At 37.5% G+C, this 27045-nt stretch overlaps 1 protein-coding gene across 1 annotated transcript in view; it reads left to right on the top strand.

Moving 5' to 3' along the window:
• The window catches only part of NELL2 (neural EGFL like 2), a gene marked incomplete at its 3' end in the record, with an annotated part of 372583 nt that overhangs the window by 259066 nt on the left and 86472 nt on the right, over positions 1-27045 (top strand). The window lies entirely within an intron of this gene.

Here is a 27045-nt window from a genome sequence, read left to right as displayed (position 1 = left end):
GCACTTGCTATTAACACAGAAGCTTAGGAGGCAGGAGGTGGGAAGTTTCAGTGAGGCGTAGTCACTGGGCATTTGCCCAAAGTCACTCTAAGGAGGTTTTGCAGCTATTATAACTAGAAGTATATTGAACTTTTTCAGAAAAATATGTTGGATTACCCAGGATTTTATGACTTCATAATTCACTTTACTCATTTGGAGCCCAGTTTTCCTGGAATCTATATGCCCACATTAAAACATAGAGTTCAAGCTTATGGCGAACTCACTTCCTGGGACACACTACTCCCTGCATCCACATTTGAGAATTTTTAATAAATTTTTACCTGGTCTATTTAATATTTTTTCATTGTTGTCTGTTTACAAAGTGCTTAAAGTTTTCTACCCCTTCATTATTCCTCATCCAAGTCTGTTCCGAACTTACTCTTTCTGATAGATACTAATACTAGAAACTTTTAAAAATATTAAAAAATATATCTATGTGTAGTCTGTATATAGCTTATGTCTCAAAGTAAGATGTTTTGTCCATTGAAAACACACCTTGAGAATTTAAAAAGTGCCTTGAGTATTAACCCCTAATTAAAATCATAACAATAGTAGTTTTGGTTTCTTTGTTGACGGTTAAGTGGGTTCTCACAGCAGATGACCTCACAAAGTCTGATTATTCTCCCTAAGAGAAAGCTGCTGCCACCAGTGATTAGTGGTTACCACCTCCTCTTGCTTTCCGTAAATCTCAGTGCAGTAGATGCAGTGAATGTCCTGTCTCCATCCCACCTGCAGTCATTGGGTTTAATAAATACACTGATCAGAATGTGAGACAGAAAATGCTCTGGTCCATTTGAGAAGTGCAAAGTTTACTGAATAAGTACTGCCACCGAGCACAGAAGGATGCTCACAAAAGGATCACTACATCCTTTCTTTCTGCAAGTACCTCTAAGTGGTGCTTTTCAAACTTCGGTGACTAACTGGTTACAAAGGTCTCTAACAGAAAATGCCTAGTGGTTATCTTTGATATGTGGGCCTCTTTCTTAAGGAGATCATTTCCAAAATCAAGAGTTCCAAAACTCATAGTGCATGTGAATCACCCATAGAGCTTTTTAACTTGCTAAAAAAATACAGATATTTGATAATTAACTATCATAGGATTTAGTAGATCAAAATCAGGTACTTCCAGTGCAGTGGTTCTACAGTGTTTCTATCCCATGATCTCCAGTAGTATCCGCACATGCATCAAGGTACACTAACAAGGTGTACATTCAGACCTATGGTAACTATGTTTCCTGAATACAGTATTTTATGCTGTTTCTGGTACAAAGTCTGGATACTGAAATAGTGGCTTTTTCAGGGAGTTTCAGTGGTGTGCAAGTTTGAAATAGAGGCTGTCCCAGAAAATCTGGGATGAATAATGGTCATGCTCAATCCTGCGTATCTTTTCCCTACTAAAAAAAAATTACATGGAGAGATTGTGAAAGTGTGGAATGGCATAAGATTAATCCGAGCAATGTAAAATTTAAAACTGGCGTTAAAAGTAACCCAACAGAATATTTAGCTTTCTCTGGGTAGTTACCCTTGATCTTTCAGTCTCTAAGAGGACAAACACAAAAAGCCAAGGGCTTTGAGAAAGATGTACGTTTAAAATCTAGTTTTACTCTTTCCTTGTTTTGTGGCCTTGGGCAAGGTGCATAACTTCTGTGTCTTTTACCCTCTGTACGTCACCTTACTCTTCACAGGTCTCCTCGAAGATAGGTATTATCTTGGAGGTATTATCCATTTACAAACAAAAATTTTGGGTTCATCCTGATTTAATTTTTCTAACATCAGAGAGCTAGCAGCTGAATACTAAGGTCTTTCTACTCCCAAATCCAGGTTTTTATCTATATAATTGCTTTTCAAAGTTTCTTCTGAAGTCACTCTAATGACAGAGGAGAGAGAATGCCTCCTATCTGGGAAAATGTAATACCGATGCTTGCCTTAAGGCATCTGTCCCAATTATTTCTCCAGGTTAGTTCCCAATTCCTCACCTCCCAACACCACCATTTTTGTTGATGTAGTTATAAATAGAAGGTGTGCCCTTTAAAAAAATACCTTCAGATGAGAAGAGACCCATTTGAAATAATTTATTCACCCATTTATTCAACAGATGTTTAATTAGGATCTGTTATATGCTGAGCACTGATCTAGAGACAGGATATAGCAGTGAACAAAACTGAGGCCCTGTCTGCATGGAAATTATGGTGTAGTGGAATAGAGGGACTATAAACAGGAAAATAAATGTCAGGTAACAATAGGTACTGTAGGGCTTCCCTGGTGGCACAATGGTTGTGAGTCCACCTGCCGATGCAGGGGACACGGGTTCGTGCCCCAGTCCGGGAAGATCCCACACGCCGCGGAGTGGCTGGGCCCGTGAGCCATGGCCGCTGAGCCTGCGCGTCCGGAGCCTGTGCTCCGCAACGGGAGAGGCCACAACAGTGAGAGGCCCGCGTACCTCAAAAAAAAAACAACAAAAAAACCCAACAATAGGTACTGTAAAGATAACTAAAGCAGATAGTATAAAATTATATTATTAACCTCTGGACCTTACATATGATGAGTATTATTATTATTATTGATATTTACTTTATTAATAAAGGTAACTACCCTCAGCTTCTGTATCAAGTCCCAAAATTTCAGTGGTTAGTATAAAAGGTGTATTGCTCATTCAAATCTCAGTTTGATATGTTGAATGCGGTATTGAGGAGAGAGTTGAAGGGGATTGGGATTGGGATTCCTCCAACTAGGGACCCTGGCTATTGCCATTTAGTGAAGAAGCCATGCCCAGTACATGACCTCTAAAACTGCTAGAGGACCACAGAGAAAGCATGCAAAATGCACACCCAGTGTTACTGCCTCAGGTCAGAAGTGTCCCTTCCCCTCACATACCATTGGTAAGATCTAACCACATGGCTTCAAGGGGTTAAGAAAATGTAGCTGAGCGGAGTGTCCAGGAAGATGAAACTGGTTTGGTGAGCATCAGGCCAGTCTTTTGCCATATCTGCTGTCTGTCATTGCTAGTGCAATTTACTCAAAGCAATCAAAACATTTTCTGCATTTCTCTGATGTCGTCAGGACAAGGAGCTCTGAGTTACTTCCTTTTTCGATCACTGCCATATTTATCCTCATCCCTCTGGTAGGGATTCTCACCTTGGAATTCCTGGACCCCTGTAGGTCTATGAATGGGCTTTGGGGTCCATGAATTCCCTGAGTATCTGTGCACGTGTTCATTTTTCTGCAGGGAGAACCCGGGCTCTTAAAGATTTCATATGTGTTATATGATTTCCAAATAGTTAAGAACCTCTAGAGAGAGAATCTTCAATGATTCATAAAGAGAACTAACTGCTATTTCATTCTGTGGCACGTGATCCAAACCCAAATGTCCAGTGTTTCTTTGGGAACCTTAAATCCAGAGACCCCCAAACTGAGCTCCTCATCGCCTCCATGACTCTTGCCCCATGTCCTCTTCCTCTTCTGTTTCCAAAACCCGGTTCTTCACTTCTATTTCCTGTTTCAGTGAGCAGCAGCCGTATCCACCAAGTTTTATCCCTTCTTCCTGCCCTCCCCCACCTCCCTTCCTCCCCCTCTCCCTCCCTCCCACCAGGACTCAAGGAATCATCCCCCTCACACCCCTTCCACATCCAGTCAAGTCCTTTTTGTTCTCGGTACTAGGGTCCCTTTCTTTCAAGTCTGGCTGCAACTAGAGTACTTCAGGCCTCTCAGGCATCTCTCTCCAGTGCAATCTCCACAGACTATAGAAGCCCACATCTCATCATATCACCCCAGACAGAAAAAAAGTCAGTGCCTCCCATTGCCCTCGGGATAAAGGTCACATGTCTTACCAAGACCTTCAAGATTTGACCCCTGCTAATCTACCCAGCTTTCGCTTTCTTGTCCATCTGTCTCCTCTCTTCACTTCCACACCAGGCATGGAGTTTTATGGGGGTGAAGGGTATAACTTGTTCACTTTTGAATCTTTGAGACATAGTATAAGGCCTATACTTTATTAGGTGCTCCACAAATATTTGTTAAATAAATAAAAAGTGTAAATGAGGAAGAAAGAGATGATGTGGTTGCTTCCATATTTGCTGGATCTTTTAAAATATTAGTTTAAAGAGGGCTTCAGGGTCATCTGGTCTTAGACTTTCACATGGCAGATGAGGTAATTATGGTACAGAGAGGTGAAGTTACTTATATATGGTGTTTAATTATAGATACAGATCTGCAATTTAGAACTCATCTTCTGATTCTTATTCCAGTGTTTCCTTTTTCCCTCCTTTCCTCCCTCCCTCCCTCTCTCCCTTCCTTCCTTCCTTCTTGCCTTTCTGCCTATGCCATGGTATATGCTCAGAGGAATTCATCCTACTGTCATCACTCATGAAGTCTGTGTTTTTGTTATGCCCACCCCTTCAGCTACCAGATAATCCTGTTGTCTTTAACAGTGACTTCTGTGGCAGTTTTTCTCTCCCAAGGTAGGGAAAATATCAGGATTGCCTAGATTGCCCATGTATAGGAATGGCATAAGTGTGGCCTACTGGAGTTGGATACTGCCTGATAGCTTACAGAGGAGATTAATTCCTGGCCCCAGTGGTCATCTGTTGAGCCTTCACAATGGATCTCTGAGGATCACGTAAAAGGATTTACTGATTTTTTGAAAGACAATCCTAATGTGCATGACATTTACCAACCCTTGTTACTTTAGTTGAAAAAGTCTCCTCTGAACCCCCTCCCCCAAATTTATTTAGTCTATTTCTGCATCATGTGTATCTTAGTGAAATGGTTGAATCCATTTACCAACGTCACAAAAGGGCTATGTGTATGTTTTTATTGAGTAAAATTAATTTTTCATGGCCTTTTCTTTTTTAGCTGCTGTGTAAGTTTACCCACTTGTACAGCATAAATTCATTTTTAATTAAACATCCTAATATTCCATCATGTGGTTAACTTGGGTTTAGCAGGGTGATTATTTCTTGGATAAACTCAATAAAATGTATTAGAAATCTATGTGCTGAGGTTTAACAGCTCTGTCACTGCCATGCTGTATTTATTGCACAATTGCTAAACCTCCGCAAACATGTGTCTGCTGATCTAATTAATATGCAAAGCTGTCTTATTATACTGAAAGTAAATCTTTCAGTCATGATTTACAGCATAACTCTAAAAGATTTGACAGTCCCCTATAAGTAACTGCTGACTTAAATCAAATTAAGATGCTTATAACTGGGAAAAAGTTGATATCAAATGGCAAAGCTAAAAAATATGCTGCAATATCAAAGAAAAGGAAATCAAACATTTTAGTGATAAATGGCTTTGTGTGTATGTGTATGTGTGTGTGTAAAATAATGGCTTTCTTGACCACAGATCAAAACATGAGATGAGATTTTAATTATTTACAGTGAGTAATTAAATGAATATAAATTTAAGTTGCATTCCCAAGTGTTTTTGTAGCTTTTTAATATCTGTAGTTTCAAGATGATAAAATGAAGCATGAGGCATATGTGAATGTTGCTTTACGTCCAAGATAACTTCAAATTGGTTGAGGTTGATTGATATTTTAAAATTTGAATTATTACTGTTACAGTATAGGTAGTAAAAATCCTTCAATTCGTTAATAGTAACAAAGTTATTTTGCTAGTAGTATGCATAGTTAGCATATATTATTAATGTCAAACTGTATTACATTTCCTGATATTGTTTAACTAGCATTTTTCATCATTAAAGGAACATATTGATTTAATTTCATGATCATGTAACTTTTTCTAAAAGGCGTATTTTTAGACGCTTACATCATTTTATATCATTTCACATAGACTGAAAAAATTCAGAAACAAAAGAAAAATTTCAAAACATTTCTTCCATAGCATACATACCTTTTTTTTAACCAAAATGACTCACAGTGAAATTCCATTACCAAAATGTATATCTTTTTGTGGGAGATGAGGAGAATTTGAGTAAAAATGTTGAGCTAACATAGTTTAAACAGAAAGAAAATCTTTAAATTCCTTCGCTTTACCAACAGCGGTGATCTTTTTTAAATAGTATTTTGAATTCATTTTGCTCTAGCTAAACAAATACAAACTTCACATACAAAAGCCATTTTCTGCCTAAGATGGAGACTCCAGTCATACTTGCTGATCTTCAGACTTGGTCTCTAGTTATAAAAGTGAATAAATTACATTTGATGAATGAATGCATAATAATGAACTTTGGAAGAATTAGGTGTTTAGATCCCAGTGTTACTTTTTCCTGTTACCAAATTTAAAACAAAAACTCTGGGCTTCCCTGGTGGCGCAGTGGTTGAGAGTCCGCCTGCCGATGCAGGGGACGCGGGTTCATGCCCTAGTCCGGGAAGATCCCACATGCCACGGAGCAGCTGGGCCCGTGAGCCATGGCCGCTGAGCCTGCGCGTCCAGAGCCTGTGCTCCACAACGGGAGAGGCCACAACAGTGAGAGGCCCGCGTACCGCAAAAAATAAAAAACCAAAACTCTCACCAAAAGCTTTTTGACCATACCTACATATGAGTTAACTTAGGTACTTAAGACATGTCTTCTCTTTATGTTGGTGATCCTTGACCTCTTTTAAATAACCCTTTAATTGCTTAATGTTATGCCAAACCTTGGTTCTCCTTGAAGCATTTAACAGAGTGGTCAAGAACACAAAAATGGAAGTCAGAGTGACATCAGCATGAGTCCTAGCTCTACTGTTGACCAGCTGTGTGATCTTTTCTATGTTACTTCATTTTTTTATGCCTTAATTTTTATGTGTATAAAATGTAGATAATAATATCTACCTCATGGGGTGTTCTGGAGATTAAAAGAAGTAATGTAAGCAAGGTGCACAGCATCATGTCTTTGATGTGGTAAGCACTCAATAAATGATATTTGATGTGATTATATTATACATTTTAAGTAACATGTTCATACAGAGCTGTTTGAAGCTTTTAGATGTCCTTAAATTAGCGGTATGTACCCTGAAATGTTATAAAATAAGGGTTAGGAATTAGAATTAATTCTAGTTTTCTTGACTTATTTATAAATCTGCTTTAAGTATAACTTTACTACACTGTAACGGTTTAAAATGTTTAATTTAGGAATTTGCATTCTTTACATTTACTTATAATTGCTGTATTTTAGTCCTAATGCAAATCTTTAAAAATTTATGTTTTATGGAAATTTGTCTTTGTACTATTCGAAAAGTAGTTAAAAGTTCTCAGTGTTATATCTCAAAGTCATTCTTCCAAGTCCTTCAGGTTAATTGGAAAAAGATCTTACTCTTTCCATGTATCAGTCATGTATAATAGATAACAACTCTGATGGGGAAATTTTTCAGGCTCTTTTATTTTAAGGCCTACCTAATTAGCACTGGAAATGATGACATGTCATGGAGTTAATGTAAAGGAAAAAAAATGTAGGTTTCAAACTGTTAGAAGGCAGGTCTCCAAAAAAGAAAAAAAAAAAAAAAGCCAAATGGATTATTTGGGAATTTGGAAAAGATCTTCACTTTTGCTTTGAAAGTATTGCTAATCTTTTCGAGGGATCACCCTTGAATATAACTTATATCGTATTATACCCTTGAGTTCCTAGTATTCATATCCCCTATTCTTTTTTTTATTCAAAGCAAACCAAATAAAGTCACTTTTTAGATTTTTCTTTGATATTATTCTAAAATTAATTAACTGAATACTTAATATTTGAAAAAGCAATTTATGTACATGGTATAAAATTTAAAAGGACAAAGAACATATAAGGAAAAGTAAATTTCCTTTTTATCTCTTTCCTAAACATTTGTTTTTTCCCCTTAAGAGTATGCCTTGGAAATCATACTATTGATATATTCTCATTAGACAGAATGATTCAAATAGGAAAGTCAGTGTTATAGGAGCATGCTACCACTCAAATAATAGACTTTTAATTTGTAACTCTGGGGTTGCTAATAAGAATGCACATCTTGGGTACAAGATCTTTCTTTTCCTTTGGGCACCCCCATACTTTGGTTGGGAATGTTCTACCACTTTCTCCTTCATGTAGTCTAAATTTTTTTTCCAGACATAAGCTGATGAATTTCTATTCATTAGAAATATGATGGGGGAGGTACAAACTTGATATCTTGGAGAGACTTTAGAAAGTGGTAAAGATACAAATAGCTATCTGGAACTTAGTCTTCTCTAATTCAAAATATATCTAGGACACATTTTATTTATAGTCAAATTATCTTTGCTTCTTGCATTCCATTTCTTTCTTCCTGAAGGACCTACCTTAGTACTCTCTTAGAGTGAGTCTATTAATGGCAAACTCTCTTTCTCTAATATGGGCTTTATGCCATTTTCAGTCTTAGGTGAGTTAGGTTTAGAATTCCAGGTGTTTTCTCTAAGCACTGTGAGGGAAGTATTCCACTGCCTTCCCGGCCTCTGAGATTTGTGTTTAGAAGTCTGCTGTCAGTCCAATTGTATCAATAATTCATTTGAAAATACATCTTTTCTTTGAAGATCCTCCTTTCCTTGGGGTTTGTGGTTTCGGTGCATTATATCTGTATTTTTATTTATCTTGTTTGGGGCTCATTTAGATGATTGAATCTGAGGAGTCATCTCCTTCACCTGTTTTGGAAAACACTCCATCTTTATGTCCTTGAATATTGCTTCTCTCTCATTCTCTATTCTTTCCTTTTGGACTTCCTATTGGATGTATGTTGGCCATTATCTTTCTGTGTTTTTTCAACTTTCTTTAGTATTTTCCATCTCTTTATCTCTCATGCTGTGACCTTTGTGATTTCTTCATATCTGTCACCCAGTCTATCAGTTATCTCCTCTCCTCAGCTTTGTCTAATCCTGTGTTAGCTTATCTGCTGAATTTTTTTTAAATAACTATCTTTTTTATTCCTAGGAGTTATTTTTTTCAAATCATTTAGTTCTTTTGTCTTTTTCCCCTTAGTTCTTATTCATTTCTTGTGGTTTTGATTCCTTCTTTTATGTCTTTAAAGCACTTATATTACATTATAATCTTTATCACGTTGCTGTATTGTCTGAAGTTCAGGGGGGTCTAAATCATCTGAAGTTAAGGGGATCTAAATCTGCCTTTTGTTGTGTTTGCTGACTCTTGCCCATGATACAATGTTGCCTTATGTGTTTGTTTGTTTGTTTGTTTTCTTTTTAATGTCTCATCTTATCTTCATTGAAGATTTACCTGTGAAACCTGAGGTCTTTTCTCTCCAGAGGAATTTTGCATTTGCTTCTGCAGGTATACCAGGAGTATTGCAATCAATATTTGAGTTAATTTCTTTGCCAAGTGGTATACCACAGAGATGGTATAATTTTAAAGCTCAGAACTCTGTAAGAGCAAACATTTCTTCCTCCCCACTGAAGTACAGGCAAAATGGTGTCTTCTCCTAATCTCCTGTGCTGGTGAATGTTTTATTTGTGTGTATGTGTGTTTCTATCCTACACTTAAGCTGAAGGGCCGCCCTTCAAGGATCCTGCTGTCACCCTGTGGGCCATAAAATCCAGATCTGGTGTTTAGCTTCTTCTTGTGCCATATAGGAATTTCCATTTTTAAAAATGAGCTCACTTATGAATTTAAAATTATTTTTAAGCCATGTGTTTGTAGAAAGAAGGTTTTAAGTGATGCAGTTTTCAGTATGACTGAAATTGGAAAAAAAATCACTCATTTTAAACATAAGTGTGATTTTATTGATGCTTAGTGACTCCTGCAAGTTCTGAACTCTGGTTGCTAATAAATCTGCAGACTGTGAGGTGACACTCATGGTGGCAGAATGAAACTGGGGTGGAACACAGGAAGAAACAATTGTAATATGAACAGCTTAATAGAATATACTAGGAACAGAGCTGTGGATGCAACTACTTCTTTCTTTTCCCTCAATTCCTGATGCTCCCAAAGAGAGTCTGTACTTCTTTTTAGAGGGTTCATATCCATGGCTAGTTTCTGTTTCTTTCTTCATGTAAGCTTTCTGGAAGAAGCCGCTGGCACTTAGGTACAACAAACCCACAACAATCAGCTTTATCCAGCTGATAAGTGACTTTTCCTTAAGAACTCTCCTGGTTTTTGAGAGAACAAAGTATATTCTAGGTAATTTATTTTTAGATTTAAACTAAAATGTGGTACACAGGGACAGTTTAATATCAAGTATATGGGTATACACTCAAGTTAAAGAAGATGAATCCAATTTGCAAATGACACAGATTGGGGAAGGTAGCTAATATGGCAAAAAACAGGACCAAGATTCAAATTTATTCAGATTGTAGGAACAAGAGGATCGAAATAACCCTATGATACTTAACAAACATTTAAAAACACTTCCTGTAGTTGTCCTACTTTCAGCTTTCAAATAAGGACACACTGCTTCTACCAGAGTTTCATTTTTAGATTCTTAATTCTGAGCTCTTACATCTTGGGCCCACATTCATTGTACCCTTTGCCCTACCCTTCGACTGTCTTCTTTTCTTTAGTTGTCCTTTCTCTCCTCCCCCTTTTCCCTATTCCCTCCTACTGGTGTATGGGTTCCTTGAGAATAGAAAGGAAACCTACAATTTTGTGTTTCTCATAGGGCTCAACATCATGTTTTGCATATAGTAGGCATTCAATGAATGTTAATAAAATATAAATACACTCTTGAATTTGGGTTAGAAAAAACAGTTGCACAGGATAGAGGAAACCGACTTTAACAGTTTCATGGTTTACTTGACTGCTGATCCAAGTTAAGTATGAGCAAAAGTATAATGCTCTAGCTCTGAAAGAAAATATATACTTAGTCTGCGTTAAGAGAAACAGAGTACACAAAATAATATAAATAATAGTCTCCCTGAATTCAGTATTACTTATTCCATGGTGGAATATTATATTCACTTTGGCCAACAGATCTTAAGAGGTTATTGGCAAATGGGAGTGTGATTAGGGAAAAGTTACCTGAGAGGTGAAAGCCTTGGCAGATATAAGAGGATTGTTGAATAAACCCTAGGTGTTTAACCAAGAGATGAAAAAAAATAAGGAACTTGAAAGATAGCATACAAACTATCCTTAAATACATGGAGAGCTAAACTAGTATGTGAATTTAGGATTTTATGTGTAGCTGTAATGTGAAAAACTAGTAAATTTACCAGAAGACAAGTTTGAGCTCCAAATAAGAACTAGGCTGATCTCAAGAATCATATGAAAGTGGGATGGCCCAGCCTCCATGTTCCGGTAGAGTCTAGATGACCAAATGTTAGAAGCACTTAAGGCCTAGAGGATCTTCACATGGGTCTAGTTGCCCTTGGTTTATTGGAATGATCTAGGACTCTTCTTGTTACAATTTTTCATGACAGTAGTTACTTCAAACTGCGTGTCTCAGGGTACTTCCTGAAATAACAAAAAGGCAATGTAGCCTGATGATTAAGAGTTAAGAGTGGGTTTGGAAGATAGCTCTCTGGGTACAAATCCAGGCTCTGCCACTAACTAACTGTGTGGACTGGGACAAGTTACTGAATTTTTATATGTTTCTGTTTCCTTGTTTTAAAATTGAATGATAATAATAATCCTTATTTTATTGTATTGTTGAGAAGGCTACAGTAGTGAATACATACAAACAGTTACAGCATTGACTCGGTACATGTTAGTTATTATTATGACCTTACACCTAATCCCTACAGTAACCCTCTAGAGAAGTTAATATTACCAGATGAGGAAAGTAAGATTCAGAAAGATTAAGTAATTTTTTTCTGGGCTATGTAGCCAGTAAAGTGGGGAAATAAGGAATCATGCCCAGGGCTGATCAAATTAAAATAATCTGTGATCTTTCTGTTCTGATATTTGACCTCTACTGCACCTTAAAGATGATTAAATGCCTTTGAAAATGGCAACCAACTTTGTGGAATACAGGTGCCAAATTATCTAAATTAAACATTTATTAAGTTCCTGGGCACACATATGAAGATACAGAAAGTAAAAGTCAGGGGTTTTTTTTGCTCTTGGGAGTTTATATCTCTGTCTAATGCACAGGGGAGCATTTTACCTAAAAGACAGGGAAAGAACAGGTGGAAACAACAATAAAAGTGTACCTTTTACGTGATTGCTAACTACTAATCTTGTCTGATATGGTAACCCCAGAAGAAATTGCTCTCAAGAAGAGTGAATTCTGGAGTTGTAACCTGGCAGTTGTAATTTACAGGGGAAAGCTTCATGATAAACACCTACTGGTGGGCCTAGAAGGCAAGCAAACAGCTGATTAAATGTGTGAAAAGTGCAATCTAAACTGTTAGACAGGCTTTTTATTTCCAATTTTCTCAATATTCAGTCTGAAGGTAATTATAAGGTTAAAAAAGAGTGAACTTCCACCCCTTGTTTAATCAAAAGCCTTAACAAAACAAGTTAAAGGAATTCTCTGATAGTCTTTTAAGATGTGGAACTCTTTCCACTCCTTCTTAGATGGGATGTTTCCATTTGCCTTGAGAAACCTTCAAAATATAAATCACTCACTCAAGTATGTTTTTTTCTCTTCAGATTTTAAAAGGCCCAACCCCAGTCTTAAAATGAACCTTACTTTTTTCCTTTTTTATATAGAGCCAAGAATATTTTTACTACTTATTATTCTTGTTTAAAACGTTTAATTCAAGGCAAATAAAATCAGTTAATTGCAACTGTATTTCTTTTTGCTTGAAAGTCAGTCAGCCCAATGGATTCTGTAAACATGACAACTTATTCATTACTATCTTCCAGGTTTTGACCATTTATAACAAAAAGAAATTAATTAAAACACAGAGACCTATAAACAGTCCTGAATAGCCAAGAATCAAAAGTAAGTTTCATATGGTAGTTCTATTTTTAGTTTTTTAAGGAAACTCCATACTGTTCTCCACAGTGGCTGTATCAGTTTACCATACGACCCAGCAATCCCACTAGTGGGCATGTACCCTGAGAAAACCATAATTCAAAAAGAGTCATGTACCACAATGTTCATTGCAGCTCTATTTACAATAGCCAGGACATGGAAGCAACCTCAGTGTCCATCGACAGATGAATGGATAAAGAAGATGTGGCACATATATACAATGAAATATTACACAGCCATAAAAAGAAACGAAACAGAGTTATTTGTAGTGAGGTGGATGGACCTAGAGACTGTCATACAGAGTGAAGTAAGTCAGAAAGAGAAATACAAATACCATATGCTAACACATAGATATGGAATCTAAAAAAGAAAAAAAAAAATGGTTGTGAAGAACCTAGGGGCAGGATAGGAATAAAGATGCAGACGTAGAGAATGGACTTGAGGGCACGGGGAGGGGGAAGGGTAAGCTGGGACGAAGTGAGAGAGTGGCATGGACATATATATACTGCCAAATGTAAAATAGCTAGTGGGAAGCAGCCACATAGCACAGGGAGATCATCTCGGTGCTTTGTGACCTCCTAGAGGGGTGGGATAGGGAGTGTGGGAGGGAGATGCAAGAGGGAGGAGATATGGAGATAAATGTATATGTATAGCTGATTCACTTTTTTATAAAGCAGAAACTAACAATTGTAAAGCAATTATGCTCCAATAAAGATGTTGAAAAAAAAAGTTTCATATTACAGGATGTCAAAACCTTTACTCAGTGAATGTTGGGAAGGGGACTCTTTCCATAAGTCACACAACTTAATTACAAACCAAAGGGTGCTCAATCTCTGTTACACAGATAATTTTGCACCCCACACTGAATGAGAGGTAATATTTAGTAAGTGTCTAAAATCAATTAGATTAGAGTCAATCAACTAATTTTAGCTTATGTAGGAGCAGAATGAGGAGAATTATCAGAATTTGTTGAAATTATTAATAAATATTAAGACCATATTATCTAAGATCAAATCTTTACCTTCAAGTTTACATTCCTAAAGGCAAATAGAAGGGAGATGTTTGTTGTACACTTGCTGTGCTCATTTACCTTAGACTTTGCCCCACTACTGGAATGACTCTTTTGGAAATCGAATATAACTTCTTAATCACTATCTCTAAAGTATTCAACTTTCTTTACCTTCCTGCACCAAGTTCTTTCAGGCAACCCCTTTTATTGGTTTCCTTGACATGACATATTCTCCAGACTGTCGTACACCTGCTGTACACCTCCAGACTGTTGTAACACCTACAACCTTATGTTGTAGGTATTCTGACTCACATTTTGGGGGAAAAGATAGAGAAGTAAGTGAATTGCCCAAGGTGACATAGCTATTCAGTTGAAGAGCTTGGAGTTAAACACAGGATGACCTAAATCTAAAGGCCATCAGCAAATACCGCACTGTACCGCCACTTGACAGCCCTCACACACGTGAGCTCTCACTGCTCTTCCTTTCCTGCCTGACTGCCTTTGTTTGCAGTTTTTTTCCTTCTTCTTCTCATCTCCTGAATGTGGAGATTAAATTACACACTTGATCTCCTTCTTAACACTGTCTCCTTTGTGGAGCTCGTCTACCCTCATGTCTTCAAAAGGAATCATCCTGTCCAGACACCTCCACAGCTTAACTCCCACACCTCAAGGGGCTGCTATCTCTTTCTACTTGGACATTTTGCACTACACAGCAGCTCGCTTCCCTTGTGTTGCCTGGATCCTGAATGCTTTCCTTCCTCTGTATTGGAATCACCTTGGCCTGAAAAACCACCCATCTCCTTTCATTTCCTTCATTCCCCTAAAACAACACCAATAATCTGTAGTAGAATTTTATTTATTTATTATTTTTTGTGTGTGTGTGTGGTACGCGGGCCTCTCACTGTTGTGGCCTCTCCCGTTGCGGAGCACAGGCTCCGGACGCACAGGCTCAGTGGCCATGGCTCACGGGCCCAGCCGCTCCGCGGCATGTGGGATCCTCCCGGACCGGGGCACGAATACGCGTCCCCTGCATCGGCAGGCGGACTCTCAACCACTGCGCCAGCAGGGAAGCCCTGTAGTAGAATTTTAACCAAAGTTTTGAGCATAAAGGCTGAGGTCTAAATAGGAACAAAGCAAAGGCCAGAAACCAAAATCAAATAGAGATCCCATTTTTCTGAAAATGCTTTGACTGTTTCTTGCCTGAGTCAGAGGCAGATTTCTGTTAAGCCAATAAAGCTTAAGCTCGACTTATCTGACCGTGCTTCCTTCTTTCAAGGTCTTAGGAAGAGCCCTAGCAAAGTGCTCACCTGGTCATATAGTTCTGTAAAATTAGCAATAGTTATCTTGGTAATCTCTTTTTTCTGAAGGGACCCTCAGAATTATAAAGGCTTCTGGTCCCCAGATTCATTCCTACAGAGTAATTCTTTCCAGGCAGGATATCTCCTACTCTAAAGCCCTGGCATCATACTTCTATTCTCTCTAGATCCTTCTTTTTCCTGAGACCCTTATCCTCTCTTTGTAGCTCTCAATTTAAACCTTTAAATCCCTCTCTCTCTCTCTCCCTCTCTCCCCCCCACACCCTTTCATCTCCCCATGCTCTGGGAGAAGGGAGCAGCACCTTTCATACCCAAAGGGGTCATCAGCATATTTTCCTAAAGCAAGAGTTTTTCCTCTGTTATGACATGTGCCACTGTCCTATGGTGTAAAAACTATTTCAATTATTATTTTGAACTGCCTTTTAAAATTTCCTGACACATCAGCTAGTCATTATTGAAAACTTACCATATGTCAAACATTGTGCTAATTGCTTTACATTTATTAACTCTATTTAATCATAAAAATAATACTCTGAGGTATGTGTAATTATTTCCATGATCATTTTAAAAACCAATGCTTAATGAGGTTAAATAATGCTTCCAAGGTCACCATAGCAGGCATATGGTAGGCTCTCGATCTAATTAGTTACACCTGGCCCCAGACATGCACTCATCACCTCTTCTTCATTTTACCATCCAAGTATCACTATTTTGTGAAACTCTCCTTGATTTGTCCAACCAGAAGAATTCTTGTCCTCCTCTCAACAACCATGTTTGTGCCAATTTTATTTTACTTCCCTCAAATTCCCTCGTACTGTTATTAGTCTTAAAGCACAAGAACATTATCTTAAATTTTAGGGAGTTTCAATGATTCATGGAAATCAACCCAGTAATTTATGGATTGGCTTTTATGACTAAAAAACATTTCTGTTTTATCTAGATAAAGGAGATGACTATTATGAAATTCATAAGTATGCTACTTTAAAAAATTCTATTGAAAAGGGAAATCATTTAATACCTTAAGCAGAATATTACTTATATGGCTTACGTCCCTTAAGTGATGAAGCTGGGCTGCATTATAGAAAATGTATACTTGTGTCATTCAGGGACTTGAAAATGCAGTGTGTCATCTTTCCTAACGGGTGATGTTGGCTGTAACAAGGAGTTGGGGGTGTCTGTTAAAAGAAAGCAGTTGGGGCTTCCCTGGTGGCGCAGTGGTTGAGAGTCTGCCTGATGATGGCAGGGGACACAGGTTCGTGCCCTGGTCTGGGAAGGTCCCACATGCCGCAGAGCGGCTGGGCCCGTGAGCCATGGCCACTGCGCCTGCGCGTCCGGAGCCTGTGCTAATCAATGACTTACTAATAATAGCTGTCACCTGATTCTGAAGAACTTGGCTACTGACATATGCACAAAAAGGATAAATCAGTACTTACAGATTGGATTGGGGCGAGTATATTTTAAACTATGAGTTATGAGTTGAGTGGGCATTAATGTGACTCAACGAGGGGAGTAGGAAGAGAGGGAGGCAGGGATATTTTCTCAGATGGAATGGGTATAAGAAGGTGAGACTGAAAGTGGACACCAATCATTTGAGCAACAGGTAAGGTACGTATGTAGTGGGTTGGAGCCAGTTGGCAATTTCCAGAAAAAGAACGGGTCTGTGCAAAGTTTCTGTGAGGAGGACATCAGCAGGCATTCTGAAGAAATTTGGGTTTGCTTTTGTTGTTACAAACAAAATCAAGAATAGTACTTAAGAGGAACCTTAATGGAAGTACTTTTTTAGCAAGTATTGCTTAAAAGTAGAGCTTGTTTGGACTTGGAAAGACTGCCTGGAGCAAACTTGTTCATCTTCCTCTTTGAATTTAAATGCCATAAAAGGAGTATTTTGGTGTCCAGTGGTTCGTTTTTCACTGAACTGACTGAGAGGAATGAGCACAAACTCAGAGATTCCAAAATGTAGGCAGCCTAACATCACGCTCAAAAGTGTAAGCTTTGGAGTCAGGATGCTGGAGTTCACTCTCCCAGGTCCACCACTTAAGGCTGTGTGCTAGTTGAGTGAGTGACTGCATCCTTCTTAATCTGAGCTTCCTCCTTTGTAAGAAAGAGTTAACCACGTACCCTTATGGTGGTTATGAGTATTAAGTGAGTTAATTCTATTGAAATTAACTGAATGAAAGCATAGAGACAGAAGCTTGATTCGATGCTATCAGGGAGTGAGGGGAGGGGGAAATAGGGAGTTATTGCCTAAGGGGTACAGAGTTTGTGTTTGGGGTGATGAATCATTCTGGAAATAGATAGTGGTGATAATGGCACAACATTTTGGACTTAATTCATGCCACTGAGATGTAGACTTAAAAATGGTTAAAATTGAAAATTTTGTATCATATAACATCTATACAATAAAACAAACAAAAAAGAAAGCTTATGAATGATGACTGTCACTTAGGCTCAGATTCTTTTCTTCTGGTTCTGACTAATTCCAGGAAACACATTTTATATAATTTCAGGTCTAACATACTGACTCTTTCATTGCCACCTCTGGTGTTCTGTGATCTAAAAGAGAAGATCCCCAAGGTAGTGTGCCTTCCGAGAGGTCCCCTAAGGGGGCTAGGAGCTCATCTCGGCAGTCTTGGGGCCCCTAGGGCACAGGGTCAGGAGAGAAACACTTGCACTAACAGATCCCCACAGCTTCAGCAGTGGAGCATGGTTTGGGGGCTTTTTCCTGATGCCTCACGAGGAGTGACAAGGCCTAAAGAGACTAACTCGGTTATGGTGCTTATCAGTCACCACCAGTTGGGCCAGCTATTTTCCTTTCCACTTCATCTAGGTCAAGCAATCAAACACATGGATTCCAAATTTAAACCAACTCTTACAGAATCATAAACATTGTTCGTCATTTTAGAAACAGAAGGTTTTACTAGTTTAGCAGTAGACTGGTGACCACCAAGGGGGCTTATTATAGGGTCCATAAAAATCAAGAAACACTAGACCCAGACAAGACATTGTTCCTTGAGATTTCTTCCAACTAATTGATGGATTTTAGAGAATCTAGTGTTATTACATAAACACATCTCTTTTGCTACATTGAAATTACTTAAAAATAAAATCTGATACTTACTTGACACATGGGGTTAGATTACATGACGTCAGAAGTTCTTTTTGACTCTGATTTTATGACTCGTACCCACCCAGCATAACTAGTCATGAAAAGAAAAGTGCTATTTCAAATCGTTTCCTTTACCAAGCTATGCAAATGTATATGAAATAATACATGTGATAATTTTGTAATGTAATATGCACTTACTGAGTTTAAATGATTATTAAACTTGTTATTTTTAAGCTGCTATTGTTTGTCAGTAATAATTATGGTAATTATTTTAGTTTCATTTCATTCTGATTAGAGGTAACTGTGTATGTAATTTTAAAATGTTCATACATCACTCAACAGCTAGTGTTTTAGATTAGAGATAGCTGTTATTTGTATTGCATGTGAGGTGGATACACTTTTAGTCCTTTAACATATATGTACTGATTAGAGATAGTTGTTATTTGTATTGCATGTGAGGTGGATACACTTTTATTCCCTTAACATATATGTACTGAGCTCCTGCTTTGTGCAGGGCACTGGTCTACGTGCTGGGAATATGGTGGGGAAAGAAACTGGGCAACATCCTTGCTCTCATAAAGCCTGTTTCAACCTCCTCAAAACATAACCCTTATATCTAAATAATTTAGTTGCTAATATGCTATAGAACAAAATGGGGGAAATTTAGCTACTTCAATGTGTCTGGTATTGTACATGACATAGAAACCCTGTGAAATAATTTTCATTATCCCTATTTTAGAAGAGAAGAAATTGCCTTAAGACACTTGCAAGACAAGTTAAACTGTAGCATTTCTTATCAGATTATTTGGTAAATTCTATATAATTACTTTAAATATCTTTGCAAAACGGGGGAGAAATTTTAGAATTAGATGGGTACCTAGGTAATCCTAGCCTTAGCAGAGCCTATGAGAATGATAATTCATTATAAAAATTAACAGCAATAAAATAAATCCTCATTTTAAGAAAGTTTACGTATATGACACATAAATATGTCTGTATATCTATCTATCTAGTCTCTCTTCAAAGTCCGTTGCTTCTACCCCACTCACTACAGCAGTAGTTTCAATCAGAGGTGATTTTGTCCCCTACAGAATGTATGGCAATGTCTGAAGACATTTTTCATAGTGATAATTGGGGAGGTGGGGATGCCACTGGTATCGTGTGAGTAAAGGCCAAGGATGTTGCTACCATGCTACACTGCACAGGACAGAGCCCCATAGCAAAGCGGCACTGGACTTAAGGTTAAAAACCCTACATTAGAGGTAACAACTATTAGCTGTTTGGTGTGTTTATACACACCTGAACATACACACTCTCATGGTGTGCAAATGGGATAATATTGTACTTATTATCCCGTGATTTGTTATTTCTACTTACTACAAGTTGGAGGTCTTTCAGTTAGTACATTTAGTTCTGTCTCATTCCGGAAGACTGCATAGCATTTACTATGTATGTGTAAATGTATCATAACTTAATTAACTCTTCTCATATGAATAGACATTTAGGTTGTTTTCTTTCTTTCTTTTTTTTTTTTTTTTGCTATTTCAAATGGTTGCAGTGAACATCTTCATATGCACATTTTTGTACAAACATGACAGCATTTTTCTAGGACTATTTCCTCGAAGTAAGATTGCAAAGTCAAATTGTATGAACACTGAAAAATTTGGTAGGTATCACCAACCCCTCCAGAAAGGATGTGCCCAAGTTATATTCCCACCGATTTTCTATGAGAATGACAGGAATATTTTCAACTTGGCGACCGTGTTTACTAAAAAGGAATATAACATAAGCAAACAAAATTGTGCTTGATTTCAAGAATGTGTGGACAGATGAAGCCACAAAAGCCCAATAAGCTGTATCAAAGACATAATAATGGTCACTAGAAGGTAGACTGTGATGATCACAGAAATCACTGTTACACAAGCAATAACAGTGAGAGGACTAAGCCCCATAGCAGGTGTATCCACTGTCCACATTGTGCTGGAAAATTTACCAAAGAGCTAATGGATTCTGGCTGCCTTGTTAATATGATCCACTGTGTCATCTGCCTTCACCTAACTAACTGCCTGGTAGCAGGAGGAACAGTAATTGTCCACAGGATTTATAGCTACTTAGCTTTTCAGTAAGGCAGAGGAAAAATAAACCAGAAAAGATGTCATCCACTGAGATCATTAGAAAAGGAACCATGAATAAATGAATTCTGAGAACGAGATGTTGGCTAAAAATAGAAGAGGTAAAACCTGAATTAAATAATCTCTTCCCCTAACCTTTCCCAAACAAAACAACTGTATAAATAAGGCCCGGATATATAATACAGGAATAATACTCAAGCCACTACTTTTTTTTTTTTTTTTTTTTTTTTTTTTTTTTTTTTTGCAGTACGCAGGCCTCTCACTGTTGTGGCCTCTCCCATTGCGGAGCACAGGCTCCGGACGCGCAGGCTCAGCGACCATGGCTCACAGGTGCAGCCACTCCGCGGCATGTGGGATCTTCCCAGACCGGGGCACGAACCCGTGTCCCCTGCATCAGCAGGCAGACTCTCAACCACTGTGCCACCAGGGAAACCCTCAAGCCACTACTTTTCATATGCAACTGAAAGAGTTGGTTATAGAGCATGATAGATTTGTTGGCTGAAAGAGTGTTGTGTAACACGGGATCTGGAATTGCGTGCCTGCTTTATCAGCAAATCTTAATGAAATCTCTGTCATTTGTATGACATTTGTCGCATGTTGCTCTGTCATTAGGCTATTTGTCCTGTAAGACGGCCACTCTGACTGGTCATCTGGGAATAGGCTCTGAGGTGACAGTGTTAGAAGAAGTAGAGACTTCCTCTCCTCATGGAGCTTACATTTTCAGAGGGGAAACACACATTTAAAAGTCAATTATATAGTTATTTAAGTATCTTTGTAATAAGAGTTGAAGGTGCTATGAAAAGATATAACAGGGCACCTGACCTAGTCTAGGGGGTGAGTACGGAAGGCATCCTTCAAGTGGCATCTGAGCCAAAACAGAGAAACCACCCTACTTGTACTTTGAACACTTATAACAGTTTGTATCTCACTTAGGGTACATGTCATATATTTCCTAGTGTTTTCATCCATTTCAAGAACTAAACCCTCCTATAGAATGAACTTCCTAAAGAAAACTAATAATATTGTAAATCTTTGTCTTTTCATTAACAATTAGCTAGCATAGTTCACGACACACTGAAAAAGCCTAATCAGTAGTTTCATTTGTTTATTCATTTGTTTTACTCAGTGAGCAATGCCTAAGATGTGCTCGTTACTATCCTAGGCCCCCAGGAGATAGTAGTGACCAGGGTGACAAGGTCATGCTCTCCCAAGGTTTCCATTTTGGTGGGGATCCAGACAAACATACGTATAAATAAATGATATGTAATGTGATATACTGTAAAGAAAATAAATAGACTAACGTGGTAGAATTTGAGTATTAGTGGTTAGAAAAATCTTTTTTAAAGAAAGGGGATTTAAGTTTTGAATTTATGCCATCAAACTGTACAGCCCCTCCCCTTACCCCAGGCTTCCCGATTGTTCACCTCCTCTCATTCATTGCAGACTCCTACATCTGGATGATTATATTCTTCCCCCATGCCTTCCTTGGCTCTCAGTATGCATGTGGATGACCCAACCAAAACCCTGGCTTTTCAGTTCTTTGATCGTCTCATCTCCTCAGCCACCCACTCCCATGGCCCTAACCTGAACTTATCCTCACTTATAACTACATCATCCCCAAAATCTCACTTTCAAGCACCTTTCTCTTAGGCCACTACCCCCTATCCTTCCATCTCACATACTCTAATACCTTTACTCCTTTAATTGTTTAACTTTATTGAGAACATTAATGTATATGCATTAATCATTTTATCTGAATACTTTTCTATTACTACTCAGCTTGATTCTGTGGTTCATCAGTCTAAACACTCCTTTATGAATACTCATTAACTTTCTTAGTCTTTCTCTCTGCATTGTATTATCCAGCAAAACCCCAGCCCTTGTCACATACAACCCCTGGCTTGCTCCACTCTGCTTCAGAAAAGCACAGGTGTACTGGAGAAAAACACAGCTGTTCAGACCGGCCACTCTACATTCATGAGCACAAATGACCAAAGGGAATGCAGTGCTACCATTCCCTAGAATGTTCCTTTTCCACCCTCCAGAATAACTGCTTCATGCCCATTTCTGTCTCATCAAACTTCACCTATCCCCTACTAGTGATGACCTTACCTTTAACTTCCTTGATACCAAAATGAAAAGGAGGAATTAGCCTTGAAAAGATTTGGAAAAAATGGTAGCATACAATTGTTTTGTAAGTCTTTCTTCACACCCTTTCTCAAAAGTGGCTGCTTTAGCATTGTGTTTATGTAGCACGAGCTTAAAATTTTTTGTTGAATTGAATTTTTAAAGTTCCAGCCATAATTGGATACTTTTCTTTTCAATACTTACATGTTTAGGCCCTCATTTGACCTTGCTTCTTCTTTCACCCAAATTCAAAACTTCCAACATATTTCTAAGACCTCTATGTTCAAGTTAAATCATATTTGCAATCATATTTTTCAATTGACTTTTATTACCTTGTTACAATCTCACAGGGAAAATGGCTCCAAGGCATTTAGGAATCCTAACTTTCACTTCAAAAAGAACTCTGAATTTTTTTTTAAAATGTGTATTTTATTCTTTTAACCAGTCTATAAAAAAACATGTACTTAGGGCTTCCCTGGTGGCGCAGTGGTTGGGAGTCCGCCTGCCGATGCAGGGGACACGGGTTCATGCCCCGGTCTGGGAAGATCTCACATGCCGCAGAGCGGCTGGGCCCGTGAGCCATGGTCGCTGAGCCTGTGCATCCGGAGCCTGTGCTCCGCAATGGGAGAGGCCACAACAGTGAGAGGCCCGCATACTGCAAAAAAACCAAAAAAAACATGTAGTTAAAATGAACCAATTAAAGGTTTTACACATACTTTTTTTTAAGTATTAAAACTTACTTTGTAACTTGCTAAGACTCATTCCATGGTATTATCTCCCTCAATCTGTGGGTTGATTGTCAGTGTTTAAACAACTATAAAGACATTGTTCCAGATATTTAGAAGAGTGTCTTACAATAATATCTTTAATGAACAGATGACTTCTCAGTTATGACTCAAGTTAAAACCCTTCATTAGTTTATTCTGCCTTCAGTATATCAAGTGGGCGATGTAGATTGTAAAGTGGAAATGCCTTTTTGCTTTTAAATTAAATTGGCATAAGATGAAGAGTTCTAACTACTTTCCTTCTAATTATAACCTACGAACACAAGAGTAGCTGTCCATTAGTGATACATTGGCGAGTAGAGACTGGTGGCTTTAAGTATAGGTTTTAGTCTAGAACTACTAGAAATTTTTATTTATTCACTGAGAAACCTGAAATTGTATGCATATGGAAATCACCTAAAATAGAAATGGAATTACTTACATAATTGGCTAAAGCCCTCAGAAGTTGAAATATAAATTGTCCTATGCAAATGTTTAAATCTTTTAAAAAATTTGTCTCAAAATGCGGTTTACCTATAAATGTTTTGCCATATTGACCATTTTTGCAATAATACTGTTTTCTATACTGACTTAAGAAACATTGCAGTAATTTAAAATTCAAACTCAAACTCTTTTTACTTATAGGGCATTTGTTAGATGAGATGAGATGAAACATATAGGTCACAAACAGTAAAACATCCTGAGGTTTCCCTATAATGATTTTTGGAATTTAAAGCAACTTTCCAGAAATTCAGCCAATCTAGGGCTTCTAATTTTTGTTTCCAATATTAGTGTATGGATATGTCTAGATAAGAATTTATATCTTAAAAATAGGAAGTGGTCTAAAATGGTCTAGAGAAGTAAATTTGCTTTTGGCTCAAGAGTGAATTAGTTTTTCTTGTGATTTATGGAGAATAATAATAAATTCATACACTCAGATCACTATGGTATCAGTAATTGGACAGTAGATTTTTAAAACATTTATAGGTTTAATTATACATAGTATCCATATCTCATTACTGTAGATATTAAAAGTTGAGCCTGGAATGGTTTGTGAGTATTGGCAGACAATGCATGAGGTTGACCCTACTTTGCATTCTCAAGATGAACCAGTTTCTGTGGAACTTCAGAAGATACACCAGAGGTCACTTTACTTTGAAGGGTAGGTGCATGTTATGTGAGGAGAGGGAGATGTGGAGGAGAGCATCTGAGGTCCATGGAATGGCATCTGTCCTACCTCTGCCCCGTTAGAGGACTTTGTGCCATCTCTGTGGTGCATTTCTGTCCGAGCTGCCCATCTGTGAAGCAAGACTGTGAGGGGAGTTGGCTGCCCCTTACTCCCAACTCAGTCTCAACAGATACGTCCTCTGTTTTTCCCTGAAATCAATGTGGATCTTCACAAAACTATCCTCTATTCTGATGAACCCATAACAGAAGAATGACATTATGCAGTTAAGAAGGTTATGTCAGAAGGTTATGTCTAATTCAAATTTAACCTTAATTTGAAGTGGGTACAGAATTCATTCAAAATGACTTTTAGTCAGGTTCCCTCTCTAAACACATAGCATTGTAGCACATTTTAAAACCAATCGTTACCATTCCAAGAACCATCCCAAGAACTCATTACTTGGTTCCAAGAAGCCTTCCAGATAGCTTAAATAATCCTATAAAATTATTCCATAAAAATGAAGTTGTTATAAATATTTGAATATGGCTTAACAGTTTCATAGAGCTAAGGAATACATTATGTCTTTTAACTCTCTCAGAAAGCCCTATCTTTATGACAGAGATTCCCCATTCTAGAAAGGTGAAGTAATTTAGGCTTAAAGAGTTAATGGATTTTTTTTTCTGGTCTTCCACAACCAGAAATTGGCAGGACCAGAAATTATTGTCCTCTGAGTCTAAATGTGCCTTAAAAAACAACTTACTCTGTTTATTTAATACTGTGAGAAAGAACAATTTAACTGTGTTAAACTAAACAGTGTTAAAACTAAACTCATATTTAAAGGGGGCAGTACTAAAGAATTCCATATTATGTAGTAAGGCATCTAAATTGCTGGGGATATAAAATTTCAAGTTAACATCTTATAGGACCTAACAGAATATGGTTCCACTCAAAATCAGTTTACTTCAGCTGTTAGAAAGTGCTTGATGAACAGGTATGAAGCCAGGGTGCTAAGTATTACACTTGTTTCAGAATAAAATGGTTACTTTTATGCCTTTTGGCACAGTAACTGAGGGTCTCTGGTGAATGCTTTCCCATGCACTTTAGCAGATTCAAAATTAATTTTTGAAAACAAAAAAAGTCTTAGCTGTGAGTAGCCCCATTGTACACTTGCAAGAGTAAGTAAACTCTGTGAGCTAATTCAAACTTCTGATTTTTTACTAAAACTTGTCAAGTTGGTCATCCATTTACTTGAATCTAAAGCAATGTGTTCTCTCTTTAATCACTAAACAAAATAATAGCATTTCAGGGACTAATCAGTAAATTAAAATTGGGAGTGATTTTGATCTAACACTTGACAAAAGCTGGTTTAAAACCTCTGATATCTTTAGAGCATGATAATCACAATGAAATCTCAAAATCCATTCCTCTGGGTTTTCTGAGCCCCATCTTTGAACAAACAAACAAAGCAACGCGTCTGAGAAAGGTCTTTACTAAGTTACAGTTGAACTTGGGAAAGAGAGAAAGTAGGCCCTTGAAAACTTTTTCTGTTTCTTTGCAAATCAATAATAAATCATTGACCATCACCTTAAGACATTTGGCTTATAAATTACTCTTAGAATTCAAACCAGGGGAAAAGTTTGTTTCTTTAGGAAAACTTGTATGTACCATTTTGCTGGATGTTAAAAACTCTCCATCTTTCCATTTGCGACTTTGTTGCCAGGAGGCTCACTTGTCGACCCCTGGTGCCTCTTACTCTCTCTTGGGAGATTTTTGCTGCCTTCATTTTAAATTAGTTATATACCCTTTGGGAAGTAAGCAAGATATTAATTAAATAGATACATATATCTAAATTTTGAATAGAATCAAACCAAGATCTAGAAGAAAGTAGAATAGCCTTTTTATGCAGTACTGTCATTGCTTTTAAGGAATTTTCTTATTTCTCTTAATGGGTCTTTTCATATCCTTAGGCCTTTTTCTACCTTGATCAATTTTTTTACTTTAAATTTATTTTCAAAATTGAAACTTTATATTGTTTTCTTTTACCTATACCTGAAATACTGTATGAGAAGATGGGTTTTTTGTTGTTGTTGTTGTTGTTGCTGTTTTTATATATTTAAATATATATTGTTTTTTTATATATTTAAAATTAGATTGCTATGTTATGCTCACAATGTTTATAAAAGGAAAGGTGTGGCTCCTTGAAGGAAGTTAGTAAAGAAAAAAATACTGGTAAAGTAGCGGTTTAGAGAAGAGGGACTAAGAACAAGATAAAGTAGTAGAATCAAAGAGAATTATGGCTTAAAATAATACTTTAATTCACACATCTATACTTAAGGGAAAATATTTGGTACTGCAGTGTATTCAAAATAAGTGCAGCCCAGCTCTTGTCCCTAAGGAGTTTAAAATTCAGTGGAGGGAACTGAAAATACACAAATTACTATAGCACATGGAGAAATCAAAAGATTCAAAAAATAGTAATTTCCTCCAGTTGGTGAGATCTGGGCCGAATTAAAAAATGCATGTTAGATTAGGTCAGTTTCTATGTTAAGGGTCAAGGGAAATAGGGTAACTCATATAAATGC

The sequence above is a fragment of the Hyperoodon ampullatus genome, assembly GCF_949752795.1.
Source record: "Hyperoodon ampullatus genome assembly, chromosome: 11".
Taxonomy (NCBI): Eukaryota; Metazoa; Chordata; class Mammalia; order Artiodactyla; family Ziphiidae; genus Hyperoodon; species Hyperoodon ampullatus.
This window is presented reverse-complemented; position numbering and strand designations above follow the sequence as displayed.